Genomic DNA, 22,920 nt, shown 5'->3' with positions numbered 1-22,920 from the left:
CCTAAGGAACCCTGTTTCCCAGCTCTGATTGTTCCTGTTCTTGTCTAGTTTTGTCTGCATTCTGACATAAATAAAATTTCTCTCTCTTTTTGTGAAACATAGAATGTAACATCTTTATCTAATTGGCATCTTAACAATAGCTGAAGATGAGTAGAACAAATTAGCAAAAGAAGGGGATAATTTTTATTTGCAAAGTAACTAATTCAGACATACATTGTCCCATCTACACCACCAAAAGCTTGTCTAAACAATTCTGATCAGAAATTTCTTAAAGGCAACTTCGAAGATGACTCCATTTACGAACCTCACGCAAAGCATGACTCACGGTCGTTTCTCTACTTGTTATTACTTTCTGATTTTTTTAAAAACTCAGCTCAGGGTTAAAGGATTTTTTGTGTTTTACACACACTTGCAGCCTGCAGCCTCAGTCTGAGTTAGTGTCCTTCTGGTGTATTTCCACAGCAAACTGTACTTCCATGGATCTCAGCGTCCATTCCACTGCACTGTCATTACACATTCACTTCTTTGTCCCAGCCACCCTACCACGAGCAATCTGAGGGCAGGGACGTTTTCTTTTTACCTTTATGTACTCACCACATTGCAGAGTGCCAGATACATAGGAAAGATTCAATAAATCAATAGTTCTCAAAGTGTTGTCCCTGGACCACTACCATCAGCATCATCTGGGAACATGTTAGAAATGCAAATTCCCTGACCCTATTCCACACCTACTGAATAAGAAACTCTGGCAGTGGAATCCAGAAATCAGTGTTTTAACAAGTCCTCCAGGTGATTCTGATGCAGGCCAAAGTTTGAAAACTACTGCAGTAAATAATGCAAGAAGGTGGTAAATACAAAGTTATTCATTGGCTCTCAGAGACTTTTCTATTATCCGAGCATAAACAAGAGATTTTAACTATAATCAATTTCTAACAGTTAACAGATTGCTATAATATTTCCTACAAAAAATACTTCTCTACCTGAACTTGTTCTGTAAGGACTGTGGATTTGTCTAACACTCAAAATCTAATCTCCTTCTCAACAAAGCTTTCTATGCCTTTTCATAAAGCAGAGTTGATTATCCCTCTCTTCTGTTGTTATCTTTATATCTAGTAAAAACTTCTGTTACTGAACTATCACACCACCTTTTAAGTCCTGTCCATGGTCTGTTTTCACTGTTAGACCTAAAGCTCCTTAAGCCCCAGAAGTTAATATGGTGTTAGGCACAAAAAAGACACTAAATACATACTAAGTTGAAGAAATTTAGGGTCCTTGTGCTCCTGACACCTATACTCAGAATGACTCCTGAGGAATGATGATTTCCTTGCTGTCCAGGTCTTTGATGCGTATAACAGCAGGACGAGTTAAAATATCTGAGTTGTAACCCAGCTCCCAATGCTGGCTGCAGAGCATATCCTCAAATAAACCAAACTATGACAGACTGAATTATTAGCTCCAAATTTTCGCAACCTTTGCCAGGTAACTTTCCAATGTTCTCCCACTGAGGACAGGGTATGGTTCTCACTCTTTGGGCATCCAGTCATGTGATTTGCTTTGGCCAACAGAATGAGTTCAGAGTGGAGCTTCCCTGGTGGCACAGTGGTTGAGGGTCTGCCTTCCGATGCAGGGGACACAGGTTCGTGCCCCGGTCTGGGAAGATCCCACGTGCCGCGGAGCGGCTGGGCCCGTGAGCCATGGCCGCTGAGCCTGCGTGTCCGGAGCCTGTGCTCCGCAATGGGAGAGGCCACAACAGTGATAGGCCCGCGTACCGCAAAAAAAAAAAAAAAAAATATATATATATATATGATTTCCTAACTTTCAACATTAAGCATGACCATTTTAAGAGCCAATCAACTTACACAGAATGCATTTATATGAGTCTTAAATTAGAAATTAAAATAGAATATATAGCACATGTTTTATTTTATATAATTCTAGTTATAAAACACCCACCCAAACAAATATTCCTCCCCTCAAACCCTCATCTTTCCTTTGGACTGCCACAGCACCACTCAGGAGCAGAATCTTTCCTTGAAGAAACTTTGTGAAGGGTAACTTGGGATAACTGATCTCACCCCTTCCTGATCAATAGATTCTTTCTCAAATAGGAAACCTGGAAAAAATGTTTAATTTTTAAATGTTTAATGTTCATGGGCTGAATTTATAGTGTTAATAAGAACTATCTCAGCCCTAAGGCTGACAGATATAAGAAATTATGTGAGCTCAATTATATAATATCTGTAAGTTTTCGTCTGCATCTTTAGCTGAAAATACAAATTCAGATCTTGTATTTTCTTTCTTCAAGTTGTCCACTCAATCCAGTAGACACTGAACTCCTTCATTTTTCTGCAGCAGTGGCAACATGACCCTAAAGCTGGCCCTGAGTACACAGCATATTCAAAGTAATTATAGGTAATGGTTCCATTAGTTCTTCAACGCTGCATCCCATGGATTACCAGACTTCAGTTCCTGAATAATACTAGAATTTTCCCTGTCTTCAATACCAACTGAAATGAAATAGCTACTCACTAGCCATGCATCCTTGGGCAAGTTGTTTAACCTTTATGTGCCTGTTTCCTTATCTGTAAGAGGCAGCTAATAATAAAGCTTACCTCATAGTCATTCTGAGGATCAGATAAAACAATTTCTGTAAAGGTGTGAACAGTATGTAATAAGAACCATGTAAGTGTTTGTTAATTAAAACTACACTAAACAAATAAACAAAAATACCCCGTTTCCTAGACCAGAACACTAATCCCAAATTTCTGCTATTTCTCTGAGTGTTTGTTGCCTGCAACCACTCCTGGTACGAATATCAGTCAGGTTTCTTGTCTGCAAGCAACAGAAAACAACTCAGGCTAAGTCAAATAGAAAAGAAAGTTTTGGAAGTCTACTCGTAGATGGAAAAAATCCTGAAGCATGAAACTTATATTCTAGTGAAAGAAAACAAGACTATGCAAATAGCCAAAATAAAATAACTATACTTGGTAATAGGGGGCAAAAAGGAAATAAAATGAGATGATGTGACAGGAATGACTATGGAGGGAGTTGGGGTGAGTGATACCTAAGATAGAGTACATGGAATAAATGATGTTTGAGCTGGACCTGAAAGATGAAAGGAGCTAGATAAACAGGGGAAGAGCAATCCAGACAGTGAAATGAATAAATAGAAAAATCCCAAGGTGAGATCATACTTTGTAAATTCAAAGAAGAAACGTACCTAATAAAATGGTACATTATATGGGACATCTTTTCAAAGGGCTACATCTTGAAAATTCAGATGTCCAACTGAATACTATTGGAATTCAAACTGTTTAAGTTACAGATATAAAGCCCTGTACATTTGACCACACAGAGTCAGATTTAAAAGGCAAGAGCAGGTGCAGCCTGCTTACTAATAGGTAATGAATGAATAAGTGAATGCATGAATGAATCAAATAACAAATAAACGATAAAAAGAGAAACCATTAAAGATAAGCCACATCTCTATCTCACAACCCAATTTCTTTCTAGGTAGTTCTTCTCTTTTACCTGAATCAAACAACTGTTTAGATCAAAAGAAAATCTAGCTGGGACTAGGATTTCCATTTTCATAATTTTTTGCTAAATGAGAATGGCAATACCCTAGTTATCCAGAGGGAAAATGGTAAAAAAAAAAAAAAAAAAAGCTATCAATTACTGAAGGGTTACTGTGTGCTAAGAGCTTACTGTGTGCTAAGAGCTGTATTAGATGTTTTGCATGCATTACCTCTTCTAATCTTCACAACGGCTCTGTCAAGAAGCATACCATGATGACCTGTTTTATTTATTTAATTAATTTATTTATTTTTGGCTGCATTGGGTCTTTGTTGCTGCACGCAGGCTTTTCTCTTGTTGTGGCGAGCGGGGGCTACTCTTTATTGTGGTGTGTGGGCTTCTCATTGAGGTGGCTTCTCTTGTTGCAGAGCACGGGCCCTAGGCGTGCGGGCTTCAGTAGTTGTGGCACGCGGGCTCAGTTGCTCCATGGCATGTGGGATCTTCCTGGACCAGGGATCGAACCCTTGTCCCCTGCACTGGCAGGCAGATTTCTAACCACTGTGCCACCAGGGAAGTCCCTGATGACCTGTTTTAGAGATAGGGAAAATAGTGGCTCAGAGAGGTTATGTACCATTAGACCCTGACCCTTCTAGTTAATGCCAGGTTCTACATAAGTATCAATTAAAGTGCATATATGTGTATGTTGGGGTGGGTTGTGATCCTTATGGAGCTTCTACCTCCATGTCCTTTTCTCTGGATAAAAAATCTCAAAAGCAAAAGCAAACAAAAAACTACTGGACATATTGTATGCTATTCCTAACATTGCTAGCGTAATGGTCATCTAGAAAGTTACCAACTCCCAGGAATAATATTGACCACACTAGTAACACATCAAAAAGAAAACTGGCATTCATTTCATTTAAACTACATAGTGAGTAGAGTTAGCCAAATAGCTGGAATTCTGAGGAAATAGAGAAGGTTGTCCTATTTTTGAAAAATGAGATGGTTATGCTCTAAGTGCAAGTAAAAGGAAAACTTTTTTTTTTTTTTTGCAGTACGCGGGCCTCTTACTGTTGTGGTGTCTCCCGTTGCGGAGCACAGGCTCCGGATGTGCAGGCTCAGCGGCCACGGCTCATGGGCCCAGCCGCTCCGCGGCATGTGGGATCTTCCCAGACCGGGGCACGAACCCGTGTCCCCTGCATCGGCAGGCAGACTCTCAACCACTGCGCCACCAGGGAAGCCCAAAGGAAAACTTTTTATTTTGGGTGCAGCTTTTTAATTGACTAAACTTTTCTGACTTTGTTGTTAAAACCGGAAAGTAGCCGGGAGATTACAAAGTTCAGGGCAAACTGAACGTGGCTTACAAAATCAAAGCAAAACAGGCACCTTAGAAGTCAATCAGCATCTAAACTTCCACAATTTTGCTCACTGTATTCATGCCATAGGTAAATATACCTTGAAATTAGGTCCCAATTTTAATTGCTAAACTCAGATCCTCCCACAAGGATGTACTACACTTAGGTATTTTCCTAGGCAAGGAAGATATTTTTCCACATGTTGCCTCACCTGCTTGGATAAGGTTTATTTCTTTTTATTATTTTCACTATCCATCAATGATTGTCAAATCAGATATTAAAAAGGACAAGTACTACCTCTCCCCAGACACAGAATTAGTGACAAATGAGTAGGAAGCACTCTCCCACACGGCACTCACAATGGAGTTTGGGAATGCAGGGTCGACAGAAAGTCATCAAAGTAACTCCAAAGCCTCTGGCTTCCTCTTATTTTTTGAACTATATCTCCCATCTCACTACTCAGTGATTCGTTTACTCACTCAATTCAATCAACAAAAATTTACTTTGACCTACTATACGCATATCCTACAGTGCCAGAGAATTGAGAGAAATCTAAATATAAAAAGTCCCGGTCCTCATAAAGTTTACATTTTAGCAGAGGGAAAGGTAAAAGGAAGAGAGAAGGGTAATACGTATGCAAACCAATAAAGAGATAAAATGCCAACCAGTGGTTCATGGTATAAAAAGAGAAACCAGGGAGGGTAAGGAACTGGAAAGTAAGGGTGGTCATGGGTGGTCTCTGATGAGATGACATTTAAGAAGAGGCCTGAATGAAATGAACGAGTCTAGAAATCAACAGAGGTCTGGGCTGGAGATATTAATTTGTAAGTAATTCCTTGCAAAAATAAGTACTTCACATTCATCTTTCTCTTTGAAACATCTAAGTTGAAAAATAAAATTACATTTATATGTTGTCTCTTCCCATGTGTGTGTGTACACATAAACACACTCCCCCAAAATCTACTCATCTTGATCCCTTGAACATTTTTTTCAAGTTGAGGATAGGTATTTTCCAACCATGAAGAAGGAGCAAACATGTACCAGAGGATAAGAAAACCTATTAATTTTCAAAATGGATTTAGATTTTCTCTTTTGTGAATGTCCTCTGGCCACACTTGAAAACGCGATACTGACTGAGGGGGATACTAAAAAGAGAAAGAAAACAAACTCTCTCCAAATTATTGAACAGTGAATAAATGTGGTTCATTATTCTCAGCTATGGTTAGCATCATGGTTTTATTTTTATAAAACCATATCAATTTATTAAAGCTTACTCTAATATCAAAGTAAATCATGATCTTTTATAACAGCCACTGAATCTACTGGGTGACTGAATATTCAAATGTTCCTGAGAAGTCTTATCATGTATTAGACCTGAAGTTAGGGATGCCACAGCTCACTTCCCAGGACTCTAGAACATGCTGCTTTTGCACACCACAACTACTCTTTGGTCAGCTGATAGCACCATTACAGGCCATGACAATTTAGAACCAATAACCAAATTTCTATTTCTCAAAGTTATTTTTTAAAAAGTAGGGAAATTATGCTTCCAATAATGGATGAATAGTTTGTATCTGACTAACCGATCAGCAGAAAAAATACAATCTCTAGACAAAATATTAAAAACAATTGTTTCGTGGCCTGGAAGAGCCAGAAAAAGCAGGCAAAAACTGACGGGAGACTGATCTTTGTAAAAAGGGAACCAAATAGGGTGAAATTTTTAGTTTTACAGTTTCTACCTGGGGGCAAACTCCGGTCCACCTATTCCTAGTGACTGAAATTTAAGCACAAAGCAACAGTCTTACTGGCTAAAGGAGTCAGAGGATGGAGCTGGGGGCTAAAAAATATTGACTGGAGAGTGATAAAGGAAACTGGCAAAAATAAAGTCACAAAGAATAAAACTCTGAAATCTTTATATAAACTACAGGTTCTTTATTGAGCCCTAAACCAAATGTGAGCAAGAGAAACTCCAAGGAACATGTCAGAAGGAGACAGCTAGAAAGTTAAGGAAATAACAAAGATTTGGCTGTTGCCCGCCGTAGGGAAGGGAAGGCTAAATTTGAAGTCTGAGTTAAGCCAAATTAACTTCCTGCCAAATCAACACTTTTTAGAGGAAGATAACTAAATCCGGAGTCTCTGTATAGTATTTTCAACAATGTCCAGCATATAACCAAAACTTACTAGATACGCAATGGAACAGAAGAATGAGACTGTCAAGAGAAACAGCTGTCAATAGAAATACACACCAAGATGTTCTAGAAGTTGGACAACAGGCAAGAACTTTAAAGCAGTTATGATACATACATTTCTAAAAGTAAGGAAAATACGATTGGAAAATTCAAACAGATGGAAAATATCAGCAGAGTAATGGAAACTATAGTAAAGAAGCAAATAGAAATTCTAGAACTGAAAGTACAATACCTAAAAAGAACAATTCACTGGAAAGGCTTACAGTAGACTGCAAAGGAGAAAGGGTCAGTGAACTTGAAGACAAATGAATAAAAATTAGCCAGTCTGAAGAACTGAGAAGAATAATTAGCCAATCTAAAGAACTGAGAAGATTAAACAAAAATGAAGCGAGTGCCCCTATGATCTCTGGGTCAATGTCACACAGACTAACACATTTGTAAATGGGGTACTAGAGAAAGAATACGAAGGAAATGAGGGAGAAAAACTTACTTGATGTAATAATGGTCATATAATTCACCCAAACTGTGAACTCCAAGCCGGATAAATTCAAAGAAAACCAAAAGTAGGTACATTACAGTCAAACTGCTAAAAACCATGTATAGAGGGGGAAAAAATCCCTAAAAGGAGTCAGGGAAAAACAACACAATACATACAAAGGAATGACAATACAAATGATAGTTCACTTCTTATTAGAAAAACTGGTGCTCAGGTGACAGTGAAAGTTTTTAGATGTGCTGCAGAAAAAACAAATGCAACTCCATATCCTTTACCCAGTGAAAATATTCTTTTAAAAAAGAAGGCAACTATTGTAAATCAACTATACTTCAATAAAAAATGTAATAAAGACAAAATAAAGACATTTTTAGATGAACAAGAACTGAAAGAATTTGCTGCCAGAAGACATACGCTATACAAAATGCTAAGGATAATTTTTCCAGCCAAAGGGAAGTGACCATAGATGGTAAGTTGAATCTACAGAAAGGAAAAAAGAGCTCTGGAAATGATAAATATGTGGGTAAATATAAAACAGCATGTATTTTTTCATCTCTTAATTTCTTTAAAAGACATATGACTATTTAAAGCAAAAAAGTATAACACCATACTGTGAATTTTATAACATAAGCAGATATAATATATGTGAAAACAAAAGCACAAAGGTCAGGGGAATTAAAAGATTCTTATAAGATTCTAACATTTTATCTGAACTGGTACAATACTACCCTACGTAGACTGCAAAAATATATGGGTGCGTTCTGTAATCTCTAGAGCAACCACTGGGGGAAAATGCACTGGAAAAGATACAGAGGCATTGGTAAGTCAACAGAGGAATTAAAATAGAATACTAGAAAATATCTGATTAACTCAAAAGTAGACAAGAAAGAAAAAAAGAGAGGAACACCACCAATGAAAACAAGAACAGATGTAACAAAAAAACAAAAGAGCAAAATTAAAGACAGCAAACATCAAAAATTATATTTAATGTAAGTAAAAATTTCAATTCAAATAAAGGATTAAATGAATTTTTCAATTAAAAGACATACTTTAAGTATGAATATACAGATAGATTGAAAGTAAAATTATGGAAAAAGACATACTAATGCAAACAGTAAGCAAACGAGAGCTAGAAAAGCTATAATAATATCAGACAAAATAAACTTCAATACAAGGAGTACTAACAAAATAAAGACACATTTCATAACGATACAAGGGTCAATTCATTAGGAAGCTATAACAATCCTAAATATGTATGTGCCTAATAACCGAGTTTCAGTAAACAAAAACAGAAAAGGGAAAAAATACACAAATCCACAACTACGATTGGAGATTTTAACAACACTCTCAATAGTTTAAAGAATTTCACTCAAAACACAGTAAGGGTAAGGAAGATCTGAACACACTATTAATTTAAGGTAGGTTACAGGTTTCTTGAAGCACACAGTTCACAGACTCCATGTCAAGAACCCTTTTCCAGATCTTTAAAGCTCTACATATCAAATTTAATTACCTTACTGGAAAACTGTACACAGATATTGACAACTTTGGCTTGTCAAAGAACAACTTAAAGAACATCTACATGTTGTACAAACGCATGACTGAAATGAAAATATCATTAATAATGATTAATGCCTACTTCATAAGGAACCCGGCAATAAATGAGTTTAATTGTCAGAAAAATTCTCTCAAATGGTATGCTTCCTTTATTATGTTATTATACGATAATGCCTCCTTCATTCCCCAATTTCAGTGTTCAAGGTGAAATTTCTTTTTAAATAGTGCAGTGGTGAGTTGCACTTCAGTGAAAATAGTAGTTTTATGAGTGTCAAAAACTTACACAGCAGAAAAAAGAATACTTACTGAAAACAGAAGCCCTGTGGATTCTCTTCCCTGTGTGCCTACAGCACTTGATGGGCATACCTCATTAGCCAGATTCATCAGAAAAAAAGGCAGAAGACTCAAATCAACAGAATTAGAAAAGAAAAAGGAGAAGTAACAAATGACACTGCAGAAATACAAAGGATCATGAGAGATTACTACAAGCAACTATATGCCAATAAAATGGACAACCTGGAAGAAATGGAAAAATTCTTAGAAAAGTACAACCTTCCAAGAATGAACCAGGAAGAAATAGAAAATATAAACAGACCAATCACAAGCACTGAAATTGAGACTGTGATTAAAAATCTTCCAACAAACAAAAGCCCAGGACCAGATGGCTTCACAGGTGAATACTATCAAACATTTAGAGAAGAGCTAACACCTATCCTTCTCAAACTCTTCCAAAATATAGCAGAGGGAAGAACACTCCCAAATTCATTCTACAAGGCCACATTCACCCTGATCCCAAACCAGACAAGGATGTCTCAAAGAAAGAAAACTACAGGCCAATATCACTGATGAACATAGATGCAAAAATCCTCAACAAAATACTAGCAAACAGAATCCAACAGCACATTAAAAGGATCATACACCATGATCAAGTGAGGTTTATCCCAGGAATGCAAGGATTCTTCAATATACACAAATCAATCAATGTGATAAACCATATTAACAAATTGAAGGAGAAAAACCATATGATCCTCTCAATAGATGCAGAAAAAGCTTCTGACAAAATTCAACAGCCATTTATGAAAAAAAACCCTGCAGAAAGTAGGCATAGAGGGAACTTACCTCAACATAATAAAGGCCATATATGACAAACCCACAGCCAACATTGTTCTCAATGGTGAAAAACTGAAACCATTTCCACTAAGATCAGGAACAAGACAAGGCTGTCCACTCTCAACACTATTATTCATAATAGTTTTGGAAGTTTTAGCCACAGCAGTCAGAGAAGAAAAACAAATAAAAGGAATCCAAATCAGAAAAGAAGAAGTAAAACTGTCACTGTCTGTAGATGACCTGATAGTATACATAGAGAATCCTAAAGATGCTACCAGAAAACTACTAGAGCTAATCAATGAATTTGTTTCAGTAGCAGGATAAAAAATTAACACACAGAAATCTCTTGCATTCCTGTACACTAATGATGAAAAATCTGAAAGAGAAATTACGGAAACACTCTCATTTACCATTGCAACAAAAAGAATAAAATACCTAGGAATAAACCTACTTAAGGGGACAAAAGACCTGTATGCAGAAAACTATAAGACACTGATGAAAGATATTAAAGAGGATACATACAGATGGAGAGATATACTATGTTCTTGGATTGGAAGAATCAACGTCATGTAAATGACTGTACTACCCAAAGCAATCTACAGATTCAATGCAATCCCTATCAAACTACCAACAGCATTTTTCACAGAACTAGAACAAAAATTTGCACAATTTGTATGCAAATACAAAAGACCCCAAATAGCCAAAACAATCTTGAGAAAGAAAAATGGAGCTGGAGTCATCAGGCTCATGGATTTCAGACTATACTACAAAGCTACAGTAATCAAGACAGTATGGTACTGGCACAAAAACAGAAATACAGCTCAATGGAACAGGACAGAAAGCCCAGAAATAAACCCACACACATAAGGTCACCTTATCTTTGATAAAGGAGACAAGAGTATACAGTAAAGAAAAGACAGCCTCTTCAATAAGTGGTGCTAGGAAAACTGGACAGCTACGTGTAAAAGAATGAAATTAGAACACTCAGCAACACCATACACAAAAATAAACTCAAAATGGATTAAAAACCTAAATGTAAGGCCAGATACTATAAAACTCTTAGAGGAAAACATAGGCAGAACACTCTATGACATAAATCACAGCAAGATCCTTTTTGACCCACCTCCTAAAGAAATGGAAATAAAAACAAAAATAAACAAATGGGACCTAATGAAACTTAAAACGTTTTGCACAGCAAAGGAAACCATAAACAAGATGAAAAGACAACCCTCAGAATTCGAGAAAATATTTGCAAATGAAGCAATTGGCAAAGGATTAATCTCCAAAATATACAAGCAGCTCGTGCCGCTCAATATCAAAAAAACAAACAACCCAATCCAAAAATGGGCAGAAGACCTAAATAGACATTTCTCCAAAGAAGACATACAGATGGCCAAGGAGCACATGAAATGCTGCTCAACATCACTAATTATTAGGGAAATGCAAATCAAAACTATAATGAGGTATCACCTCACACCGGTCAGAATGGCCATCATCAGAAAGTCTACAAACAATAAATGCTGGAGAGGGTGTGGAGACAAGGGAACCCTCTTGCACTGTTGGTGAGAATGTAAATTGATACAGCCACTATGGAGAACAGTATGGATGTTCTTTACCATATGACCCAGCAATCCCACTACTGGGCATATACCCTGAGAAAACCATAATTCAAAAAGAGTCATGTACCACAGTGTTCATTGCAGCTCTATTTACAATAGCCAGGACATGGAAGCAACCTAAGTGTCCATCGACAGATGAACGGATAAAGAAGATGTGACACATATATACAATGGAATATTTCTCAGCCATAAAAAAAATGAGATTGAGTTATTTGTAGTGAGGTGGATGGACCTAGAGACTGTCATACAGAGTGAAGTCAGAAAGAGAAAAACAAATACCATATGCTAACACATATACATTGAATCTAAAAAAAAAAAAAAAGAAGAGGTTCTGAAGAACCTAGGGGCAGGACAGGAGTAAAGACACAGACGTAGAGAATGGACTTGAGGACACGGGGAGGGGGAAGGGTAAGCTGGGACGAAGTGAGAGAGTGGCATGGACATATATACACTACCAAATGGAAAACAGCTAGTGAGAAGCAGCCGCATAGTACAGGGAGATCAGTTGAGTGCTTTGTGTCTATCTAGAGGGGTGGGATAGGGAGGGTGGGAGGGAGATGCAAGAGTGAGGAGATATGGGGATATATATATGTATAGCTGATTCACTTTGTTGTACAGCAGAAACTAACAGCCCATTGTAAAGCAATTATACTCCAACAACGATGTTAAAAAAAAAAACTCAAAATAAATAAATAAGCTATGTTCGTTGTTTTTTTTTTTTTAAAGACATAATGCCATTGCACACTTAATAGACTCCAGTGTAGTGTAAACATAACTTTATATATAGTGGGAAACCAAAATCTTCATGTGCTCATTTTACTGCAGTGGTCTGGAACCGAACATCTCTGAGGTCTGCCTCTACTATACAGAGATCCAAGAAACCTAAAGAAAATCTTCACCACTATCACTCAGTAACATTAAAGAATTATCATTACGGTCATTTAGGTATATGACCTAAGAAGGCAAAGTTAACTATACAAGAAAAATATTACAACTTAGCACTTCAATTTGAAAAACATAAGAGTAGCTGTGAGTGATAAGCCATATAAACACAAACAAGAACATCCCTTGAAACACTCAATATTATAGTAGTGCTAGATGGACCAGCAATGCTTTTTAAGAAGAAAAATGCAGTGGAAAGATTTATTTGTATCATCTTTCCACTGCTAACCTGAATATAAACCTAGAAAATGCATGTAAATTAATAAAGTATCTTTTGGAAGTACTACTTGCGCTCAACAAAGCTACAAGAGAGGAAACATCCTTAACAATCAATTACATTCTGAAAGAATCATTTGGTGAACTCTTAACTCATCCTTTCATATTCAGCTTAGACATTACCTCCCAGGAAAAGCCATGCGTTGTATAGCTTCTATTGCACCCTCAACTAAGCTGGGTTCCATACCCATTTTTGGTCTTTTTATAGTTATTTCTAGCAATGTATTGTCCCAAATTTTAAAATTAATTTTTACTAAAATGATATATGCATATGGTAAAAAATGTCACCTCTGGTAGGTTACTAACCAAAAATATCAGTCCCCTGTACCAGCCTTTAAAACGTCAAGCCTGCTCCCCAGTGCCTTTTTCTTTGGTTTTTTTTCTTCTAAAATTGACTTAAATGTTTCTAAACAAAATGCTTTCATTGCTAATTCTTAGTTCATCAATGAGACATTCTCTCAATTTCCTACTACTGTCAATTAGGATTAAGATCTTTTAGCCTCTCATCTTCCTAATGTAATATGATTAAATTTTCAGTTAAAAAAGTATTGTTTACATGATTATGATTTGTAAATACTTACTCACTGGAAACCAAGTAGTATATTATGATGCTTCTATTAAACTTTCTTTTTTGGCAGCTTCCTTGTGGAGTAAATAACACATAATGAAATTCACCAAATTTAAGTATATGAGCTGTGACAGACATATAAAGTCATGAAACAGAACATCGATTAATATGTAAAACATTTCATCGTCAAAAATTTCCCTGTGCCCCTTTGCTGTCAATGCCCTCCTCTCATTGATCTGCTTTCTGATACTATACTCTTGCATAGATAACACTATGCAGAGTTTAACCTGTTATGTTCATTGCAATTACTGACATATTTGGACTTATTTCTGTATTTTGTTCTGTTTTTACTTTAAGTGTCTTGTCTTTATTTTTCTCTATATTCATTGGATTTTCTTTGTTTCTTTTTTTCTTCTCCAGTGATTTGGAAGCTCTACCTCCTGTGTCTATTCTACTGTTGATTATTTTTTAAAATTTAGGGGTAAAAGTCAAGGTGCAGTGGGCCGGGGAAAAGTGGAAAGTGAGGAAATGGAGGCTGCTAGGGCAGATTATGACCCTGAGAAGTCTCCCTGTGAATTAGAGGCGGAGTATGACAGCTGGGGAAGAAAGAGGGGTGTGGAATTGAAGAAGGTTACTGTTCATTTGCATGTTGTTTTAAGATGGAGGAGACCTGAGCATGTTTAAATCCCAAGGGAAGGATCCTGTGGAGAGGGAGCTGCTGACGAGACGAGAGAGGGAAAAGATAAGTGAAGTTCCTGGGAAGGTGGACAGTGAGAAGATTCAGAGCACGCAGATGGAGAGATTGCCCTTATGCAGGAAGAAAGACATCTCTTCTCCTGTAACAAGTAGAAAGGAAGAGAATTTAGATCTAGATGTAGAAAGGTGCATACATTTAATGGTAGAAAGCTGAGGGAGTTCCGATCTGACGGCTCTTACTTTCTCTGGGTGGTTGAAGGTAAGGTCACCTGTTAAGAGTGAAGAGAGGCCACAGAGGTTTGCAGAGAGTTAAAAAAAGATTTGAAATCTCTTTAGAAAAAGAAAAAACAAGTTAACCAAAGAAACCTGCTGTTGGGTAGGGCTGCTGGGCAGTACTGACAGCCTAGTTGAGATCAGTGACCATGAATTTATTATGGCTCTAATCTGTCCTGTTGTGTCATTTTTTTTTCCAGCAACACTCAAATGCACACAGATTACCAAGGAAGCAGATAAATGAGTTCATCCTGGCCTGGAGTTTGTCAAATAAGTACCACCAAAGAGAAAGCGGCAAGGCAAGACAAGTTAGGCTATTGGCAAGTTACTGAGATGACGGGTCATAAATCTAAGCTAGATAATGGAACACACAAAAAATTGATGGATGGGGAGTAGAGGCCAATATACTGGAAGGCTCAGTGAGATCAGAGAATAATTACGGCAAGACTAGCTAAGAAAGCCACCAGATGGCCAAGTACCTGTAGTCACAAATCCAGGTGATTAGACTGGTGATAACTGGAAGGACAATTACCAGATGCTACTAGTATAGAATGTTTTGTTAAAATCACCAAGAATTATTCTGCATATTTTTCAGATTTTTTTACCATGTGCCTATTCTATTTTTAAATGTTTTAAAGAATTGCATTAAACTTCATAGCCATATTATTAGAAATTATTTTTAATTATCTATAATTTTCATTGATTACATTATTCATGGTAGTTTCTTACATCCCTCCATTTCTTTTCCTTAGGTTCGCTTTTTCTAGTTTGTGAATTTTTTTCAGATAGGTGATACACTTTCTAAATCGTTGCAGCTAATTTTTCTTTATTTTAACTTCTACAAACAATAATTCAATTGGAAACAGAATAGGGTACAAAGAAACTTTTTCCCATTTACTCCTGTATTTGTTCAGAAGGTTGAATTTTTTAGAATCATGACTTACTGATAAACAGAAAGTCATTACAATTAAATGGTGACCCATGAGTGACAAAATAAAAGTGAAAATATTTTGACAAAGTTTGTCTAAGGAATAGATTCAAATACAAAGGAGAATTAGTGAGATGTCAATGTTAGCATTTTATATCAGAGGGAAAATAATAGACTATTCAACAAATGGTACCATATCAACAAGGAAAAAAATAAGTTGGAAGTCTAGGAGTGATGCATTACTTCTTACACCAAAATAAACTCCCAATGTATTAAGGATATAAATGTAAAAAAAGAAAAAAAAAAAACAACCCAAAACAAAACAAACAAAAAGACAAAGAAGCTGTAAAAATGAGCACTAGAAAAAATAAATGACAAGCTAGCAACTGTTTTTATAGTCTCAGCATGGCAAATGCCTTCCTAACTATGACACACAATAGAAGCCGTTAAAAATTTGTTAAATTTGACATCATAAAACTTTTAAAAGCACAGGAAAGTTTTTAAAAAGTCTTCTTAAAAGATATTCTGCGCTCATGGATTGGGAAAATTAACACTGTTAACATGCCTGTACTACCTAAAGCAATCTACAGATTCAATGCAACCCCTATCAAAATCTCAAGAACATTTTTCACAGAACTAGTACAAAATATTCTAAAATGTATATGGGACCACAGAAGACCCCAAGTAGCCAAAGCAAACCCAAGAAAAAAGAACAAAGCTGGAGGTATCACACTCTCTGATTTCAAACTATATTACAAAGCCATAGTAATCAAAACAGCTTGGTACTGGCTGAAAAACAGATACATAGTTCAATGTAACAGAAGAAAGCCCAGAAATAAACTCACACATATATGAATAATTAATTTACGACAAAGGAGCAAAGAACATATAACAGGTAAAGGACAGTCTCTTCAATAAACGGTGCTGGGAAAACTGGAGAGCCACACGCAAAAAATCCCAAAAAAACCAAACAAACCCCAAAACTAGGCCCCTATTGTACACCATACACAAAAATCAACTCAAAATGGATTAAAGACTTGAATGTAAGACCTGAAACCATAATACTCCTAGAAGAAAACATAGGCAGTATGTTCTTTGACATAGGTCTTAGCAATATCTTTCTAGATATGTCTCCTCAGGCAAGAAAAACAGAAGCAAAAATAAATAAGAACTACATCAAAGTAAAACCTTCTGCACAGCAAAGGAAACCACCAACAAAACAAAAAGACAACCTATTCAACAGGAGAAGAAATTTGCAAACAATATATCTGATAAGGGGTTAATATCCAAAGTATACAAAGAACTCATATAACTCAACAACAACAAAAAACAAACAACCCAATTATAAAATGTGCAGAGGAGCTGAACAATTTTCCAGTGAAGACATACAGATTGCCAACAAGCACCTGCAAAGATGTTCAACATCACTAATTATTAGGAAAATGCAAATCAACACAATGGGCTATCACCTCTTGCCTGTTAGAATGGCTATTATCAAAAAGGCAAGAAATAACAAGTGTTGGTGAAGATGTGTAGGAAAGGGAATCCTGGTGCACTGTTGGTGGGAATGTAAATTGGTGCAGCCACTATGGAAAACATATGGAGGTTCCTCAAAAAATTAAAAACAGAACTACTATATGATCCAGCAATTCCACTTCTGGGAATATATCCAAAGGAAACAAAAACATTAACTCAAAAAGATATCTGCACTCCCATGTTTATAGCAGGATTATTTATAATAGCCAAGGCATGGAAACACCCTAAGTGTCCATCAGTAGATGAATGGATAAAGCAACTGTGGTATACATATATATATACCCTGGGATAGTATGCAGCGATAAAAAAGAATGAAATCTTGCCATTTGCGACAACATAGATGGACCTTAAGAGTACCATGCTAAGTGAAATAAATCAGAGAGAAAGACAAATACAGTATGACTTCACTCATATGTGAAATATAAAAAATAAAATAAATGAACAAACAGAGCCAAACAAAAACAAACACATAGCCACAGAGAACAGAGTAGTAGTTACCAGAAGGGAAGCATGAGGAGGAGGGGGGCAAAAGGGGATCAACTGTATGGTGACAGACAGAAACTAAATTTTTGGTGGCGAGCACATGTACAGTATACAGAAGTAGAAATTTAACACTCTACACATGAAACTTATATAATGTTATAAACCAAAACCACCTTCAATAAAAAATTAACAAAACCTCAATAAAAAATTAAGGTAAATTTTTTTTTAAAAAACCCTCGGGCTTCCCTGGTGGCACAGTGGTTGATGCCGATGCAGGGGACACGGGTTCGTGCCCCAGTCCAGGAAGATCCCACAGCCACTGAGCGGCTGGGCCCATAAGCCATGGCCACTGAGCCTGCGCGTCCGGAGCCTGTGCTCCGCAACGGGAGAGGCCACAACAGTGAGAGGCCCGCGTACCACCAAAAAAAAAACAACCCTCTCCTGAAATCAAACTAAAAGAGAAATAATAAACCGAGAAAAAATATTCGTAACATGTGGCCAGCAAATCGTTCATTTTTTAAACACTAAAACCTTTGGCAAATCATTAAAAAAAAAAAACTCAAAGAGAAAATGAGAATAAGCAAAGGATAGGTATAAATAGTTCACGGAAAAGGACAAATACATCACTTTCTAACATATTTTTCATATGACAGTCAATCATAACAAGTCAAATACAAATCTGTTAAGCTACAATGACATACTATTTTTCATTTATCAGATTAGCAAAGATTAGAGTCTGACAGCATTAGCTGCTAAAGCTATAGTAGAAATATGCACACTCAAATAGCACAGAGTGAAAACTAATACAAATTCTACATAAAGGAGTTTGGCAATATCTATCCAAGAAATTCGTATAATCATTAGACTAGAATTACTTCTAGTAATTTATGTTACAGATATAATCACAAATGATTCAAAACAATGAACTCATACAAAGAAATCTACTGCAGCACTTTCTGTAATAGCAAAACATAAAACAAGTGTCAATATTCAACAATAGGGAACTGACCATGTATGTGTGGTAGGTATGCTCTTTGTGTGTGTGTGTGTGCCCATGTACAAGCATCCCCATGCTTCGATAAGAAGAGAATATCTTCAGGAGATTACACAAGAGACGTAAGTGTAAGTAGTTCTCATTTGGGAGAGGAATTAGGGTACTGGGAATCAGGAATAGAGGGAACACTTTCTTTTTCTAATGTACCTTTTAAAGTATTTGGAATGTTGTTCTATATGCACGTACATTAACTCTTCAATATAATGAAACAAATGATTTTTTTCAAGTTTATCTAAGAGAATGGGCAAGGGAAGAGGGAACCAGCACTTATCGAACGTTCACTCTGTACCATATGTTAACTGGTTGAATAACGTACTCAAATTCAATCCAATAAGTTGCATTATTGGGATTCAAACTCAGGTGTAATAAACTATAAATATAGTTGGAGACATGTTTTTAAAAATTAAAAACTGAAGTAGAACTTTGGGGGCAAATGGTAGGTGACAGCACATTTGTATAATTCCTTCTTTATAACCAACCAAAATTAATGAAGTATGAAAGAAACAAGTAATAATCATAATAATGTAGCCACAAACCCATTTCTCAAACTTCAAATTAATAAGAAATGCTAACTGAACAGTTTCAGAGGGGCCTTACTAATAACCCCTAACTAGAAGGGCTGATGACCAGATGTATAGGCAGACCACCCGAAAAATGGCAGATGGGCTAGTTGCTACCTGAAAAGAACCATGTGGTGAGATCATCTTAACTTTCTCCAACTCAATTTCCTAACTAGTAAAAAGGATTGTAGATCTTCTCATTCTGGAAAGAAAGACCAAAATCCAAGAAGTATTCCCCAGTGGGCTAGATGTGACTCTGAAACCCTTAAAATTCAGTGAAACTATTCTAAGAAATTACACCTTACATGAGGTTACCTGATCCCGTCTGCGCCAACCTCCACCATAATCTCAATCCCCTTACCACTCACCACTTCCTTCAAGCTACTAAGAACTGAAAAGAGGCTATGAACCCATATATAATGAAACCCAGCTGTCAGCTCAAGTTCTATTTCCACTAAATGGGGAAACAAGTCAAGGGGAATTCACACACATTATTCTTGAGCAAAAAGCACGTCTAGATAAAATTCCCCATCCAAAGGATGAACTATAAATAAAAGATTCCCGCACTGTACCTATGCTTAGACACTGGATGGCGGGGAGGCAGGGGGACTATAAAGAAATCAGGAAGAATTACTCCAGGAAACGGGAAAGAAAAAAAAAAACCCAACACTTTAGCTAAACCTTCTCTACAACATATACACACAGTTGCTTGTATTAGCAAAAGAACACTAGGATAAACTGAAAACTGAGGAAAATGGTTACCTATGGGGGAGGGAGGGAACGAAAATGAGAGACAGGGAGGGAGTAAGACTTCACTGAATACACCTTGTTACACAGCTTCAATTTAGAAACCATGTAAATGTTTTAAATAGTCAACCAACGAAATCAAAACTAAAAGTAAAAAGTAATCCTGAAATGTTTAAAACAAAATGAAACACATGAACTTAACTATATGTCAAATTGGTAAAACAACCAAAAAGAAAAAAGTTCCTTTAAGTGACTTTAGAACTGTGTTTGGACTGCATATCCTTAGAGCAACAACACTTTTAGACAAAGAACTGTTAAATATCATTCAGTAGTCTGATTAATAGTGATATTATTTGGAGACTCTATTTTATATATGTATATATACATATAATATGATAAAGCAAATAATCACAATATGTATTCATGTTATTTTAAAACTTCAGTATAAAATCAAAGTAAAATCATGCAGTATTAAATTTGAAGTACTACTATCAGTATGAACTCATGCTTTTCTTACTTTAACAAAATGCCTACTTCCTGATCCTGGCCACAAAAAAGGCCTAGAGACGCAGACAACCGAGTTACAATGGCACCCTCGTTAGAAAAATGGCTGATTCCAGGTCTGGGGGGCAGGAGATTTACAAGATAAACCTGGGACACATCTTGTGCCAGAAGCAAGAAAGGTGGCAATTATTAATGAAGTTGTGTCAGAAGCCAGCCTGACAGGGCTCCCAGCGTCGCTCAGCTGTCTACTAAATAGCAGAGCTGGGATTGAAACCCAGGGAGTGTGGCTTCAAGAGTCATGTTCTCAACCATTACTCTAGACCACCTCTCAAACAAGAAATATTAAGAGGGGAGGGGGCGGAAAGAGATGAAAACCAGAGACCAGAACAGAGGAAAAATATCGTACTTGACTCACAAGCATCTCTTAAACGAGTTGATCCTTCTTTCCTCCCTTAAATTCTTTCTTTACTTTGCTTTCACATATTCCTCCTGCCTAAGGGCACCTTCTCAGACCTTGTTGTTTCCTTCCCTTCTCCCCAGCTTCCTAATATTGAAGGGCTCCAGGAATTCAGACCTTGGTACTCTTTGTTGTCTCTGTCCACACTATACTAACTCCCTTAGTGATTCCACTCAGCCTCATAGCTTTAAGTAACATGTATGTGCAGACAACTCCAAAATTTCTATCTCCATTCAACTCTCCCAAACTCCAGACTGCCACCTTGACATGACCATTTAGATTTCTGTTGATATCCCAACCTCAGCTTGTCCCAAATTGGTCTCCAACCCCAATTCCTACACAACCTGCCCCAACACAGCCCCCTCCATCTCACTGCAGACAAATCCATCCTTCCAGGTGCTCAGACCCAAAACTCTAGGGTCATCCTTAACTCGAATCCTTCCAACCCTCCCTCCCTCCCTCTCTCTCTTTCTCTCACCCTAAATTCAATCTGTCAGGAAATCCTGCTGGTTCTACCTTAAAATATATCCAGAATCCAGCTACTCTCACCATCCCTATTGCTACCACTCAAGTCTGAGCTACCTGGATTATTGCATTAGCCTCCTAAGAGCCTCCTAACATGTCACTCTGTTTCTAACCTTCCCCATTCTACTCAGGGTAAAAATCCAAGTCCTTATAATGGCCCAACAAATTCTGACCCCCTATTACCTCTCTGACTTCATTTGCTATCACTCCCCTTTTTTCACTCACCTTGCTCCAGCCAATGTGGGCTCATAGATGTTCTTCAAGCACGGCTGGCACACTTGTACAAAAGGACCTTTGGTCTAGCTATTCCCTTTGCCTGGAACATTCTTCTCTCAGATACCCAGTTGGCCAACTCCCTCAGCAAGCCGAATCTTTCCCCAAATTTCACCCTCTCAGTGAGGTTTACTCTGACCTATTTGATACCACATTACCCCCTTGCTCTACTTATTTATTAATATATTAGCTTTCTCTTCCCTCCCCCACTCTGATAAGAACAGAGGTATTTGTCTATTTTGTTTACTGTTGTACCTAAAACGCCTGAGAATGTACAAACATCAAGAAGCACTAAAAAGGTTCAAATAAAATAATTTAACAAAACTAAATAAATGTATCATATTATTGGAGCATAAGTGCGTCATTTAAAAGTAACTATTCGAAAGAAAGACTTTTACACTGGGGGAGAAGTACACCTAAATTCACCTATATGCTGCCTATGAGACACTCTAAAACAAATGGAGTGGGAGAGACCTTCAAGATGGCGGAGGCGTAAGACAGGGAGGTCACCTTCCTTCCCACAAACACATCAAAAATATATCTACATGTGGAACAACTCCTACAGAAACTTACTGAATGCTGGCAGAAGACCTCAGACTTCCCAAAAGGCAAGAAACTCCCCATGTACCTGGGTAGGGCAAAAGAAAAAAGAAAAAACAGAGACAAAAGAATAGGGAGGGGACCTGCACCTCTGTGAGGGAGCTGTGAAGGAGAAAAGGTTTCCACACGCTAGGAAGACGCTTCACTGGTGGAGATTGGGGGTGGCAGGGCGGAAGCTTCAGAGCCACGGAGGAGAGCACAGCCAACAGGGGTGCGGAGGGCAAAGCGGAGAGATTCCCGCACAGAAGTTCAGTGCCGGCCAGCACTCACCAGACTGAGAGGCTTGTCTGCTCACCCGCCGGGGCGGGCGGGGCTGGGAGCTGAGGATCGGGCTTTGGAGGTCGGATCCCAGGGAGAGGACTGTGGTTGGCTGCATGAACACAGCCTGAAGGGGGCTAGTGTGCCACAGCTAACCAGGAGGGACTCTGGGACAAAGTGTGGACCTGTCTAAGAGGCAAGAGACCATTGTTTCCGGGTGCGCGAGGAGAGGGGATTCAGAGCACCGCCTAAACGAGCTCTAGAGACAGAGATGGGCGCAAGCCGTGGCTATCAGCACAGACACCAGAGACGGGCATGAAATGCTGAGGCTGCTGCTGCTGCCACCAAGAAGCCTGTGTGCAAGCACAGGTCACTATCCACACCTCCCTTCTTGGGAGGCT

At 37.7% G+C, this 22,920-nt stretch overlaps 1 protein-coding gene across 1 annotated transcript in view; it reads right to left on the bottom strand.

Moving 5' to 3' along the window:
• Positions 1 to 22,920, bottom strand: part of MARK1 (microtubule affinity regulating kinase 1) — a 144,546-nt gene that overhangs the window by 66,692 nt on the left and 54,934 nt on the right. The gene's annotated exons all lie outside the window — the stretch shown is intronic.

This window comes from Aethalodelphis obliquidens, unplaced genomic scaffold (assembly GCF_003676395.1).
Source record: "Aethalodelphis obliquidens isolate GAN/ISIS:26980383/991018 unplaced genomic scaffold, ASM367639v1 scaffold24, whole genome shotgun sequence".
Classification (NCBI taxonomy): domain Eukaryota; kingdom Metazoa; phylum Chordata; class Mammalia; order Artiodactyla; family Delphinidae; genus Aethalodelphis; species Aethalodelphis obliquidens.
Note: the sequence above shows the minus strand (reverse complement) of the source record. Positions and strands in the feature narration are given on the sequence as shown.